Genomic DNA, 16,233 nt, shown 5'->3' on the forward strand with positions numbered 1-16,233 from the left:
TTGATGCCTACAAACATTCTCTGATAGAATGTTACTGAGAGAACACAGTGGTAGCAAGAAAGTTCTAAAGTCAGAGAAATCTGGGTTTATATTTCAGCTCTCTCAGTGATTAGCAGTGAGAGTCTCAGAAACTTAAAAAGCTCTCTGAACTTCCATTTCTACCTCCATAAAACAAGGAAAATCCCTACCCTGCAGAGGGAGTACACATACTACTGCAAAGTATCTTGCACACCATGCCCGGCACATAGTAAGCATTCTCTTCCTTTGGAATGAATGAGCCAATAACATCAGAGATAACTGAATTTCAAAACAGTGTGGATACAAATAAACATCTAAGAGGTGCTGCTCCAACCAATGGAGCCACATAGGTCAGCATTTCTTATGACTTGAAAAATCCACCAACCATTACCAGCCTGAAAGTCATACACCACACACCTCCCACCTGGTAAACTCTCCTATGCCAAATTATACTTTGGAGTCATCTGATTCTAAAGCTCTTTTTCTTCTCTCCTTGAAGAAAGTGCCTAATCATCAAAGTAAAAGGCAAACAATATTAGCAGTGGTGGAATTAGGCTGAGGTTTTTATACTACAATAGGCTCATTTTTAGCACTTAAAGTATCATTTCAGCAACATCATCGATGGACAAGTTATTAACTAGAAAAGGAGTACACCAAGGCTGTATATTGTCACCCTGCTTATTTCACTTATATGCAGAGTACATCATGAGAAACACTGGGCTGGATGAAGCACAAGCTGGAACCAAGATTGCCGGGAGAAATATCAATAACCTCAGATATGCAGATGACACCACCCTTATGGCAGAAAGCGTAGAGGAACTAAAGAGTCTCTTGATGAAAGTGAAAGAGGAGAGTGGAAAAGTTGGCTTAAAGCTCAACATTCAGAAAACCAAGATCATGGCATCCAGTCCCATCACTTCATGGCAAATAGATGGATAAACAGTGGAAACAGTGGCTGACTTTATTTTGGGGGGCTCCAAAATCACTGCAGATGGAGACTGAAGCCATGAAATTAAAAGATGCTTACTCCTTGGAAGGAAAGTTATGACCAACCTAGACAGCATATTATAAAAAGCAGAGACATTTTTTTGTCAACAAAGGGCCATCTAGTCAAGGCTATGGTTTTTCCAGTAGTCATGTATGGATGTGAGAGCTGGACTATAAAGAAAGCTGAGCACCGAAGAATTGATGCTTTTGAACTGTGGTGTTGGAGAAGACTCTTGAGAGGCCCTTGGACAACAAGGAGATGCAACCAGTCCATCCTAGAGGAAATCAGTCCTGGGTGTTCAATGGAAGGACTGATGCTGAAGCTGAAACTCCAATACTTTGGCCACCTGATGTGAAGAGCTGACTCATTTGAAAAGACCCTGATGCTGGGAAAGATTGAGGGCAGGAGAAGGGGATGACAGGATGAGATGATTGGATGGCATCACCAACCCAATGGACATGAGTTTGAGTAGACTCCTGGAGTTGGCGATGGACAGGGAGGCCTGGTGTGCTGCGGTCCATGGTGTCACAAAGAGCCGGACACAACTGAGTGACTGAAGTGAACTGAAGAATCATTTTATTATTCAATATAACTGGTAAAATCATGTTTTAACCTGATTTTTAAATTGTCAATTTATTATACTTGAAGAAAATTAATTTGAAAAATTTAAATTAAGATACATGGAAATAATTTATAAAGATAATTATTAAATCAGATTGGATATAAATTTTTCAGACTTAATAATGCTTCATTAATTTGCTAAAAGACAAAAAATCATAAAACATGAATGGAAAAAAGGTACAGTTAACTAAAATAAAACAACATTTCTACTAAACAAGAAACACCGTAAACCAAGTTAAAAGGCAACCCATCAACTGAGAGATTTCCCAATACATACAACTAAGAAAGTCAATAAGAAAAAGACAAACAAATCAATAGTAAATATAAATAAATAATATGAACAAGCAATTCTCACAAGAGCAAACCCATTGTTCAGTAAACATGAAAAGATTTATAACCTCACTAAACATCAGGAGAAATTCAGATTAACAGAGAAGCTAGCACATTATAGTTCTGTCATAGGCAAAAATATTTAAGTGTGACATTACCAAGTATTGGAAGAGAATGACACACAAGGAACCCCACAGCCTGCCAGTAGGACTGTATAGAACACTTGCATGACTGCCATGGGACCCAATTTACCATCATATAGAAGCTTGAGAATAGGGACCAGGATCACACAAGGGGGTCTCATGTCTCCCAGAGCAGAGTTTTCCAACATGTGATTGCTGAGCTGGAGTAACACCACACCTGGTAGCTTAATAGAAATGCAAATTCTCCAGCCCTAGCCCAGACTTACTGCCTTACTAGGGGTGCATTCAAAGACTTCACAAATATTCTGATGCATGCTTGAGTTTCAGAATGACTGCACCAGAGAAGCTCTCACATATTAGTTTTCACTTGTTTCACAGGACATAGTGTCCTTCAGGACATAGTGTCAGAATACTAGGACACGGTCCCTAGTTGATAGATTCTCTGGAAAGGGATGTAGGATAGAGTGTCGCTAAGTGTCAAGGGATGGTATGCAGACAATCAGATTTCCTCAAGTGCACACATTTCCACAGAGATACATACAAGGATGTATATTACAAATAAAGCATTTAAAACAGTCTAAACAGCTGCCAATAGAAGAATGGGTACAATGGTACATTGTACAACAGTTAAAATAGATGAAATGTATTCATGAATTAGTGGAAATAAATCTTGAAAATATAACAGGAATGAAAAAAGCAATGTGCAGAATGACACCTATTATAGTTTGATACCATTTAACATTCAGTTTCAATCTCACCCCAAAATATCGATGCTACTTTTGAATAAATCAATAAGCATTTACATGAAAACATCAGGGATGTATGTCTGGGTAGTACTTCTACTGATCTCAAGGGAATGGTTATCTGTGGGCAAGAAATGAGAGAAATGTCAAACATATGATGAAAAGTTAATATTTGTTAGATCTGGGTAGGGGTAAAAGATACTGCTTGTATTATTCTGTGTGCTGTGCGTGCTAAGTCACTTCGGTCTTGTCCGACTCTGTGACCCCATGAACTGCAGCCCACCAGGGTTCTCTGTCCATGGGATTTTCCCATCAAGAATAATGGAGTGGGTTGCAATTTCCTTCTCCAATTATTCTGTGTACTCTTGTGTATATTTGAGATATTTCATAATAATTAAAAATTTTTAAAGTAGTATTTCATTATACTTGTTAATACTAGAAACTCTTATTTCTGTACAAAAAAGGAATGTTTCAAAGCCACAGCCACAAGAGGTGTAGGACCTTTAAAAACTGAATCTGTGTGACATCTAGTGGTAGTAGTAATAGTTACAATTTAAGGGAAGCCTGGCAGGCTACAGTCCATGGGGTTGAAAAGAGTTGGATGGACCGAGCTACTAACAATACACAATTAGAAACAAATTTGAGTCAATGTATTATTAATACCTGATTTCTTGGTTTAAATAAATTTCACAAAACTTTTAAAATTTGTGCTTTTTATTTCTGTTTTCAGTGGTCTATTGTTGTTGTTCAGTTGATAAGTTGTGTTCGCCTCTTTGCCACCCCATGGACTGCAGCATGCCAGGCCTCCCTGTCCCTTACTATCTCCCGGAGTTTGCCCAGTGATCTATACTTGAATATTTTTAATGGGGATGGCACTTTGGAACAAGGGTATCATCTCATATTTATTAATTATATGTCTCAGTCACTGATCTTGAAATGTATCAGTAATGTTAGTTCCAGTATCCCCAAACAAGGGGACCCCTGCCATCCCATTCTCTGGGTCAGTGAGGGCAGCAGCAGAGAGGCTTTGAGTTTCTCCCTTACACCCTGCTACACATCCAGCTGCCAGGCATCCCTTCCTGCCCCTGATCTGCTTCTCCTGCATAATCCCTCTAAGTCCTCAATGGCCCCACCATTATTCTAGGCCAGGGTTCTTCCTACAGTCAGCTTCCAAGTTTGCTTATGGAATTTGTCATAGCTAACACTTGGTTTTTTTACATTCCCCCACTAAACTGTGAGTGACTTGAGAGAAGGAATCACATCTGATACATGCCTTTCCCTTGAGAATCTAGAACAGTTCTTAGCACATAGTGCATGCATGCATGCTGTCTCTTCAGTCGTGTCCGATTCTTCATGACCCCTTGGACTGTAGTCCGCTGAGCTCCTCTGTCAGTGGGATTCTCCAGGCAATAATAGTGGAGTGGGTTGCCATGCCTTCCTCCAGGGATCTTCCTGATCCAGGAATTGAACCGACATCTCTTAAGTTTCCTGCATTGGCAGGGGGTTCTTTACCAAAGAACGTTCACTGATGAATTTCTACTACCACAACCCAGATTCCAGCCTTCATTACCTGAAGCCTAAACTAAGACAACAGTACTCTAAGCCAAAATCATGCTAACTACATCTTAAATTAAGCATCTCAAAAACATCTCTTTGCAAAATAGCACCACTTTCTCATCCCCCACTCCCAATAAAGTTTTCAATGTACATATCTCATATCCATTCCCACTCTCACCCTAAATGTCTTAGCTTTGACTTTAATAAGCTTCACAAACTGGTCCAGATCAACTTTCCCGAACTTCCCTCCTACTTCATCACTGAATAGATCTACTATTTCTCAGGCATCCTGCAGGCATTCTCACCTTCATTTCTCTGCTCACATTTCTACTGCTCATCCACCATCAGTTCTATACCTTTTTCTTTGTTTTTTGTGTGTGTCTTGTTTTGTTTTGACCTCTCAGTTCCATGAATCTCTAAGTGACTTCTATCCACGTAAACAGTTCATAGCACTAACTACCCAACTGGCTGTCTGCAGTTCCATCATGACTTACTTTCTTGTCCATGCTCTTTCTCACCATGTGCAGAGCGCTTTGCAAGGCTCTGAGCACCTCTCACAAAAGTCTATGGTGGGATTTGCTAAGTCCTCGGAGGGGAGCCAACAAGAGGAGCTTGTTGAAATAAAGAAAGTTAGGTAAATGGAGGGAGGCCATTGACCACAGTTGGGATAAGCTCTTACCATTTTTTATCTGAAGGGAGCTGGCACGTGATTCTGAATAGTGTGTTAAACAAGCGATGTTTTATAATTTGATGAAAGACTGATGACAGTGACACCAGGAAGGTGACAAGCTACAAAACCTATCACATGGCTTCGGAACATGAGAGAAAGAGGAGTATCAGGCTCCCTGTACTGGATGAAAGATAACCACAAGATCAAGGAGGACTCTTCCATCATAAATTTGGCACCTGAACAGTAATGAAGCCATTTATGATACTGCAGAGATTAGTATGGAGAGTCATGTATGGATGTGAGAATTGGACCATAAAGAAGGCTGAGCACCAAAGAACTGATGCTTTTAAACTGTGGTATTGGAGAAGACTCTTGAAAGTCCCTTGGACTGAAAGGAGATCAAACCGATCAATCCTAAAGGAAATAAATCCTGAATATTCATCGGAGGGACTGATGCTGAGGCTGAAGCTCTAATACTTTGGCCACCTGATGCAAAGAGCTGACTCATTAGAAAAGACCCTGATGCTGGGAAAGATTGAAGGCAGGAGGAGAAGTGGACGACAGGGGATAAGAGGGTTGGATGGCATTCCTGACTCAATGGACATGAGTTTGAGCAAGCTCCAGGGGATGGTGAAGGACAGGGAAGCCTGGCGTGTTGCATTTCATGCAGTCACAAAGAGTCAGGCATGACTGAGTGACTGCATAACAACAAAAGGTGAGGAGGAGGATGAGCTTCTAGGAAAATAAAGTCAAGTCTGTTTCAGATGTAGCTTTTTGTAATGCTCTCAGCATATGTAAGTATATTCAGTAATTTAAACATGTCACACAGAACTGGGCAACAAGGCCAGCTCCAACACATTAGGTAAACAGCTCTGAACTTACTTTCTGAAACTTCCTTTCAAACACTGGCTCACATCAGCAATCCTGTAAACTCACAGTAGAGCCTTCAACACTAAGAAGCACTCAGTCCACTTCTCTCCTTCACTAACTTCGCGCCTTACCCCTTACCACCCACTCACAAACCCACTTCTGTCTTGCCCCCATCCTTAGAGTGTGTGTTTAGGCTGGACAGTGGACACTGGCCCTGCTTCTGATTTACAGTCAAGCTCCTTGGTAGGGTCAGAATCCTTCCTTAACACTGACTCCTTGGCTGGGCCAAATCTTTGCAAAATCCTCTACCGTGAGCTATGCTATTTGCTCCTGTCTCCCCATCCCTCTCCTATCATTGCTCTGTGCCTGCCCAGGAATCTGCTTGAACAAGGCTACTCACCTCCTCCCCTAGAGCCACAAGGCTGCTCACCTCCTCCCAGCTGACAGTGAGCCTGGGAGCCACACACTCCACTGCTGCTCTTGTTGGACTCTAGACCCCACGATCTTGTTAAATCTACCAGCTGTCACCTCTAGGGCACCTCCATTATCCACTGACTGCCCTACCTCTGAGTTTGTAACGGGCTATTGGAGAATATGATTTAAGAATGCTGATGAGGTCTCTACTTACCTAGCACAGTACCTAGCATGAAATAACATGGTAGTGGTAACAACTTCACTACTTGAGTGCCTACTAAATGCTAGGTAGTGCTACAAAAGCTTTATATGAATTAAGTCATTTAATCTTTACAACTGTAAGAGGCTGGCATCATTACTCATTACACAGATAATGAAAGTGAGGCAGAGTAGGTATCCATAAAGTGTTTTCAGAATGAATATATTTAAAGTGAGCGCACAGTCATAAAAACAATCATTTTATTCATCCATTCCCCCAGCAGATATTTTAAAATTCATCCTCACTCAAGTATGTAACCAAACTCTGTCCTCCTTTCCTTCTTTACCAAGAGGACTAGAAGTCCATACTACAAATTCTAGAATGCACCACTATCCCAGGTGTTCTTCGCCTTCACTCAGAACATCTACTTCCCACCCGTGGACGAGAGAAAAGGAGTAATTCCCGAAGTGCTTTCCTTCCTCTGTAATTTTGTTCCACACCTAATTCTCCTTCTCCAGGAACCCTATTCTAAGTCTCCTGAACCACACTTCCAGCCTTTGCCTCTCAACTTGCCAACAAGTTGACTCAACTGCCTCCTGCCTACTGCCAAAAACATGAAACTTTTTTCTACCCAAAGGAGAATCCCTTCTCAATCTTGCAAAATTCTCAAGCATTTTCTCTTCATCACAAAATTTCTCCAAAGAATAGCTTTACAATATCTTTCCCTTCTCTACCAAAATTCATGCCTTAACCATTTGATCTGAATGTCACATCCGCATACTTCATGAAAACTATAAAAAGCCCTCAAGAACCATCATGGGTCTTTCCATACATCACTCCAGTATCTCAAGTCCAGACCATGGTGGCTGGCATCCATGGCCTCCATGATCTGGCTCCTAATAGTCCCTCTAGCCCTCTCTTTGGCTAGTTCCTTCACATCCCCATGGGCTTCCCTTGTGGATCAGTTGGTAAAGAATCCACCTGCAATGCAGGAGACCTGGGTTCAATCCCTGGGTTGGGAGGATACCCTGGAGAAGGGAAAGGCTAACCACTCCTGTATTCTGACCTGGAGAATTCCATAGACTGTACAGTTCACGGGGTTGCAAAGAGTCAGACACAACTGAGTGACTTTCACTTCACTTCACATCCCCATGGGTTTCACATGCTCAAAACTTACCTTTCCCTTAAGGTTCTTTTCAAGGTTCTCCCTCTCATAAAGCTTGCTCAAATAACTCCCTCCTCAGGTTCAAGAGGGAAGGGACATATGTATACCTATGGCTGATTCATGTTGAGATTTGACAGGGAACAACAAAGTTCTGTAAAGCAATTATCCTTTAATTAAAAAATAAATTAAAAAAAATAACTCCCTCCTCTAATTTCTTTAGTCCTATTTGTGCCAATTAATTGCTTCAAACACACTGCCCCAAATATGTGCACACAGTTTTTCTTTTCAATGACACAAAAGCTCTGTCAGGGAAAAAGTAATACTTTATTTTTATTTCCTACAGTAACTAGCAGGGGCAGGATGAGGGGGCAAAATTTAAGAGTCAGGCATTCTAAGGTTCCTGTAATCACAGAGTTTGCACTTAAACTTTTATCACATTTGCCTCACCCTGGCCCTGCACTGTAACTAGTGATGTCTTTTTTATATAGATTGAGAATAAAAGAATCTAAACCGATGAATCAATGAATGAATAAATGGTGTGTAAGTACTTTGGGTGATAACTACTCATCTTTGTTGCAAATGAGATTGGTGATAATATATATATATATATATATATATATATATATATAGTGCAATCACATGAGGCAGTAAAAGAAGTTTGCTAAACAGTTTCTAGGAATATAATAACACCCAGGAAGATAGAGTCTCCCTAATTCTTACACAAGATGCTGCTGTGTCTGAATATAACACCTGGATTTATTTACTGCAGTCAAGCTGAGAGAAATCTGAGGATGAAGCCAATAGAAGAGAATGACAGTGCCAAGACAGGGTCTTGGCTGATCTGTCATGCTTGGGGCCTGCCATTCTCTGCACTTCTTGTGGAGATGATTAGTTATCTGATCCTTGAAGCCAGCTGAATTTTGGTTTTAAGTTATTTCAGCCAAAACAAGACTAATATGGAATCATTTCCCAGGTAGAATGATGTGGCAGAATAGCCAGGTTACCTCTGCACAACCATCCTCTCTTGCTTCTTCCAAGAGAAGGATGAGTGGGTCTGGTGTAAAGGCCCCAGGCCCACCTGGGTCTTAGAGCTCTTGCTCCTGAACGTCTCAGTCATCCAAACCAACCAAAGACCCTATGTGCTTCTGTCTCCCCTCTGAGAAGCCAATAGACCAGGCTCTCCACCTGACACAGACAAAACTGCAGCTCCCCCACTGCTTTTCTTGAGACTAATCAGTAGGAATGAAACACTGTTTTGGCCCAGTGTCCAAAGGGCACTGTCTGATGAAATTAACATCTGTGAAGTCAATTCTTTGACTCATAAGGGGCATTTGGCCCCTTATGCCTGGTTTCAAACAGGATAAGAGATATAAGTCATTAGGTACATTCAGGACCCCTAAAGTTCCCAGAAAATAGTCACACTAAACTTCATAAAATTAAGAAAGATGAGTATAGCAAAGGAACAGTTTTTTTGGTTTTTTTTTTTAAAGGAACAGTTTTTCATGAGAAAAAGTCTACAGAGTTTGATCTTTGGCTTCAAGCCAGAATGGTGTAAAAGGGACAGATCCTGCACATGAAACAAAACCAGGACAAAATACCTGAAACAATACATTTCAAGACAGTGATCGCTGAGCAACAAGGGACAGTAATCACTGAGAAATGAGGAAAAAAGTATTCCTCAGTGAGGGAGGGGGATGTATATGAAGCCTGGTGTCTCCTTGACTGAAGGAAAAGGAACTGAAAGCACAGAAAAACCTACAGAGGATCCTTTTTGAGTCTTCAGCTGGGTAATAAATGCCTGTGTATGAGGAAATAACACAAACAGAAAGAACCCCCTGAAATGATTAAAGAGCATGGCTCAAAAAGACTCAGGAAAAATTTCTCTTCCTGTCAATCACACATCAATAAAGTGGTTTTACTATATGTGAAAAGAATCTGAAAAAGAATGAATATATGTATATGTAAAACCAAATCACCTGACTGTACACCTAAAATTAACACAAATTATAAATCAACTATACTCCAATAAAATTTAAAAATAAAATAAATAATTTTTAAAAATAATGTTTTCATTGGAAAAAATAAAGTGGTTTCAAAAATACAATAAAATAATTGATCTTCCCACAGCCAAAGTGGGAATCCTCATAACTCACTAGCATTGGGTAGCATACATTTGAGACTATTGCCTTAGTTGCAGAGCAAAATTAGCCCAAGACTGAATGCTCCCTTGGTCCCACTTCACAAAGCTTCTTAAAACTAAGACCTGAAAAGATATCAAACTATTTCCAAGTAACTTAATTGCACCTAGGAAAAAAGCTAGAAAATATTTACTGTAGGAATAAAAATGCTCAACATTCAAGAAAACAAAATTCACATAAAAAAATTACCAAAGAAGAAAAATAACCTATACTAAGGAAAAAATAAATCAAAATTGCCCCAATGCAATGACAGAATTAGTAACCTGAAACATTAATGCAATCATTCTAATTGTCTCCTGTACATTTTAGAAGCTAGAGAAAAGAATGGACATATTAAGTAGAGGATGGATGATATTTTACAAATAATAAATATAAATGCTAAATATACCAGACAGGATTAACAGTAGGTATCGCCGAGGAAAAAAAAAACCTTTAGCAACAGAAATTTTCAAAAATGAAACATGGAAAGGCAAAAAAACAAAAAGAAGGGAATTACATCAGTGAGCTCAGTTCACCCTAGAGAGAAGATAGTGAAAAAATCCTTAAGAAATAAAGACTAAAATTTTTTTTCAAATTTAATAAAAACCTAAGCCAAGAAACTCAAATAAACCTAAGGTAAACAAAACATGAAGGAAAGTATACCAAGGCACATCAAAATCAAATTGTTCAAAACCAGCAATAAAGATAAAATATCAAAATCAGAGAAAATAGACATATTACATAAGAACAGCTAAGGGTGATATTAGATCTCGTATCAAAAACAAAGCAAATGAGAAGAGAGCAAGAAATCGTCCTTAAAATACTGAAAGAGAAAAAACTGTCAACTTATAATTTTATAAGCAGTGGAAAACTGCTTCAAAGACAAATGTTAAAATCCAGAAAACATTTATATACAAAATTCAAAGGCTTACATCTCATATCATTTACATGATAGATGATTATAGATTTCATTTAATGTTAGAAAGAAATGTACCATTTGGCCTTATCTCACTAGGATGCCTAAGAACAAAAGTAAATAATTGTTTTTTAAATAAACAATTTTAAAATAAAATAAAGGTAAAATAATGATCTCCAAAAATAAAGATCTCTAAAAATAAAGATTTCCAAAAATCCTCTTCTCTATAAAAACAGTAATAATACTGGTATAAACTGTCAAAACCAACTTTTTCAGAACTCTTAAAATTAACCAAAGACTGGTAAAAATTCAGGGAATATTCATTCAAGAAAAATAGCTGAATCTCAGGAATAGCATGAACCTTGTAGCTACTTACCTTTCTCTATTCCCATTCCCCTACTCCCAAATCTATGGTAGTCTTGAAAACCAACAGAGCTTTCATGCTGAAACCATGGTGAAAATCAATGACCTATTAGCCAAAAAAGAAAAGGCAGAATCAGGATGGAACTTATCTAAAGGCCAATTCCCAGAAAATAGTCATTATTTGACTTGCCTGGAAGCTCCATGGAAAATCCCACTTGAAAAACTATATTTGACATGATTTGAAGTTCACCTATTGCAAACAAAAAATCAGCACCAACTTTTTTTTAACATCATGGCTGACTGATACAGTGATAATGACTGGGACAAAGAACAAGATGACCAAAAACTTAAGTCAAAAAGCCCAAGAATGAGATTCTGTAGGGGATTATTAAAAGTTCTGGGATATTGCTAGAAATTGAGAAGGCTACATGTTTGCTGGGTTGCATGCCTAAGGCTATATACACAGTTAAGAAAGACCCAGAAAGACCTTAAGCTCTCATCTCTGGTTGAACTGGAGGAGGCTCAACACAATCAGAAAGTGAAGGTTAAAACAGAGCTGTAAACTACATACCTAAGCATTGAATGTACGCCATGACAAAGTCTGGAAGATTTATTGGTTTCAAACATCTAAGGAAACCTCTGTCAAATCAAAGGCTGACTAAGCAACCCAAGCAGACTTCAATGACCACATACGACAAAACATACAGACATTATAAAATAAATTCAGAAAAGTTACTAAATACAAATTTTAATTTGTAAAATTTAATTTAAAATTTAATTTTAAATACAAAAGTTACTAAAACAAATAATAACAAGAACAACAAATCGCAATAATAAATTCCGAGGAGAGGGTAGAATCTGTTTTCCAGAATTGTCAATACATATGTTTTGAAATACCCAATTTTCAAAAAATTGGAAGGTATACAAAGAAACAAGAAAATATGACCCATATTCAGAAAAAGAAAGGATTATTAGAAATTGTCCCTAAGGAAAAGTCAAGCATGGGACTTATTAGACAAAACCTTAAATCAGCTATTTTAAATGTGCTCAAAGAGCTAAAATAAACCATAAAAACTAAAGAAAACATAGAAATTCTGGAGTTGAAAAATAGTGACTAGAATGAAAAATTCCTATGAGGAATGCAATAACAGAGTTGAGCTGGCAGAAGAATAAATCAATATTATGGAGATAGGTCAATTGACATTATTCACTCTGAGATAAAGAAAAAAAATGTAAAATAACAAAGCCTGAAAGACAAATAGAACACCATCAATTATTCCAACATGTGCATAAAGAAGTCACAGAAAGAAAAAGAAGCTAAAATAACATTTGAAGAAATAATGGTCCCAAACTTCCCAAATTTTATAGAAAATATTAAACCACAAATCCAAGAAGCCCCAATGTACTCCAGGTAGGATAAACTCAAAGAGATTCATATTGAGGGAAATCATAATCAATCTATCCAAAGATAAGGACTGAATCTTGGGAGCAGCAACAAAGAAGCAACTTATCACATACAAGGGATGCTCAATGAAATTAACAGCTAATTCCTCATCAGAAATCTTGGAAGCTAGAAGGCAGTGGGATTATGTAGTCAAAGTGCTGAAAGAAAACACTGATAATAACTCTATATCCAACAAATCCATCCTTCAGAAATCAATGAGAAATTAAAACAAAGCTAACAGAATTCATTGCTAGCAGACTTGCTCTGCAAGAAATACTAAAGAGAATTTTTCAGGCAGAAATGAAACTGGACAGTAATTTGAATTCCCATGAAGAAATAAAGAACATTGATACCCATAATTATATATTTTTTGTTTGCAACTTTTTCTTCTATATTATTTAAAAGCAACAATTAAAAATCTGTGTTAATGGGCATACAAATTTGAAAATGTTATTTCTATGACAATGATAGCACAAAAGAGGAGGGAGAAAATAGAGGTACGTAGAAGCAGTTTCTGTAAATAAATAAAATTAAGTAGGCATTATTCTAAACCAGAGTATTATTTATTAACATATTTCTTTGAAAGGACAGTGTCTTCAATAAATGGTGTTGGGAAAAACTAGATAGCCACATGCAAAAGAATGAAACCACTATCTTATAACACTCACAAAAATTAACTCAAAATTATTAAAGACCCTAAATCATAAAACTCCTAGAAGAGAACATAGGTGGTAAGCTCTTTGACATCATTCTTGGTGATTATTCTTTAAATTTGACATCAAACCAAAGGCAACAAGACCAGAAATAAACAAGTGAGACTACGTCAAACTAAAAAGCCTCTGCCCGGCAAAAGAAACCACCAACAAAATGAAAAAGCAACCTACCAAATGGGAATGAATATTTGAAAAATCACATATCTGCTAAGGAATTGTACAATTCAATATAAAAAAAAAACTTTAAAAATAGGCAGAGGATCCAAATAGACGTTTTTTCAAGGACACACAGATGGCTAACATGAAAAGGTGCTCAACGTTACTAATCATCATGGAATGCAAAAGAAAACCACAAAGAGATAGCACTTCAACACACTAGAATGACTTTTATCAAAACACACAAGAAATAGCAAGTATTGGTGAGGATGTAAAGAAAATGAGTCCCTAGTACACTCTTTTGGGAACTGTAAATGGGTGTAGCCACTGTGAAAAATAGTACAGGTTTCCTCAAAAAAATAAAGTAAAACTATATGATCCAGCAATTCCACTTTGGGGTATTTATCAAAGAAAATTAATACAATAACTCAAAAAGATATATGAACCTCATAAAGGATTATAAGGATTGTATGTTAACTCTATGCCAAATTAGATAACTTAGGTGAAACAAACAGACTCCTAGAAAGACATAAACTATAAAAACTGACTCAAAAAGAAACAAATACTGGAAGTAAAGAGAATGAATTAATAATCAATAGCTTCCAACAAAGAAAAGTATAGGTCTAGAAGGTTTTATGAGTGAATTCTATCAATTAAAAAAATTCTACCAATTAAAGAATAATTAATACCAATCCTTCATAAAGTCTTCCAAGAACAAAAGAGAAAGGAATGCTTCCTTACTTATTCTATGAAACCAGTATTAAACTGATACCAAAGCTAAGGACAACACAAGAAAACTATAGACCAGTATCTGTTTTGAATATGGATACAAATATCCTTAACAAATTCCTAGTAAATTGGCCCTAGAAAAACATAAAAAGGATCATACCATGATAAAAAACATTTAGCACGTCATGAATACAAGGAATTTCCTCAATTGATTAAAAAAAAAAACTATAGAACACCCCAGTCACATAATACTTACTTGTGAAAGATGGAAAGCTTTTCCCCTAAAATCAGGAACATAACAAGGATGCCTGCTTTCAACACTTCTATTCAACATTATACTGAAAGTTCTGGCCAGAGCAATTGAGGGAACAGAAAAAGAATAAAAAGGTGCACAAATTGGAAAGGAAGAAGTAAAATTCTCTCTCTTTGTAAATGACATGATCTTGTGTATAAAAAATTCTAAGCAATCACAAAAAGAAAAAACTACTAGAGCTAATAAATAAATTCAACAAAGTTTCAGGATATAAGACCAATAAACAAAACCAATTGTGTTTCAATACATAAGTAATGAACAATGTAAAAGGGAGATTAATAAAATAATTCCATTTATAATAGCATTAATAATACTTAGGAATAAATATAACCAAGAAGGAGCAAGACCTGTGTGCTGAAAAATACAAAACATTTTTTACAGAAATGAAGAAAACTTAAATAGAAAAACATCTTGTGTTTATGAATTGGAAGACTTAACACTGTTAAGATGACCATATATCCCAAACCTGTCTAAGGATTCAATGAAATCCCCATCAAAATCCCAATATCCTCCCTTACAAAAATGAAAAAGACAACCCTAAAATTCATATGCAATTTCAAGGGGACCTAATAGCAAAAACACTGAAAAAGAACAAAGTTGGAGGGCTCACGCTTTTCAATTTCAAAACTCGTAAAAATTACTAAGCTACAATAGTCAAAAGAGGGTATTACTGGGACGAAAACAGTAACATGGATTGATTGAATAGCATGGAGAGACCACAACGTATGTAAACCCATACATACACATTATCTTAATTGATTTCAACAGAGTGCCAAGACCTTTCAGTGGAGAAAGAACAGTCTCTTCAATGAACGGTGCTGGGATAATGGAATAGGCAAATGCAAAAGAAGGAGGTTGGACTTTTACTTCATACTATATAGAAAATTAACTTGAAATGGATTAAAGACCCAAATAAAAGTTAAAATTATGAAACTTTTCAAAGAAACCATGGGTGTAAACCTTTATGATCTTGGATTTGGCAGTAATTTCTTAGATATGACATCAAAAGCACAAGTAACAAAAGAAAAAATAGATGAACTGGACTTTTTGAAAATGAAATCTTTGGAGGAATAAAAGACACTATCAGGAGAGTGAGAGAATGAGAGAAAATATTTGCAAACTATACAACCAATAAGGGTCTAGAATCCAGAAAATATATTTTTCTAAAAAAAGAAAAAACTTAAAACTCAATTTAAAAAAAACCAAAAACAAAAACAGGCAAAGGACTTGAATGAACATCTCTCCAAAGATGTAAATATGACCAACAAGCACATGTAAAGATGCTTAGTTATTAAGTAATTAGGGAAATACAAACCAAACCACAATGACATACGACTTCACACCCATTAGGATAGCCACACACAAAAAGAGAAAATGGTAAATATCAAGTGTAAGTGGAGATGATACATTGTTGGTAGGAATGTAAAATGGTGGAGCTACAGTGGAAAGTAGCTTGGAGGTTCCTCAAAAACTTCAACATAGAATTACTGTATGACTCATTCCGAGGTATATACTCAAAAGAACTGAAAACACATGTCCACATAAAAGTTTGAATACACACGTTGATAGCAACATTATTCACAATAGCCCAAAGGCAGAAACCACCCTAGTGTCCATGAATTGACAAATGGATAAGTGTGGTATATATCAATACAGTAAGTTATTATTCAGTGACAAAAAATGTACTGATACACGGTGCAACTT

This window comes from Cervus elaphus, chromosome 15 (genome assembly GCF_910594005.1).
Source record: "Cervus elaphus chromosome 15, mCerEla1.1, whole genome shotgun sequence".
NCBI classification, from domain to species: Eukaryota; Metazoa; Chordata; class Mammalia; order Artiodactyla; family Cervidae; genus Cervus; species Cervus elaphus.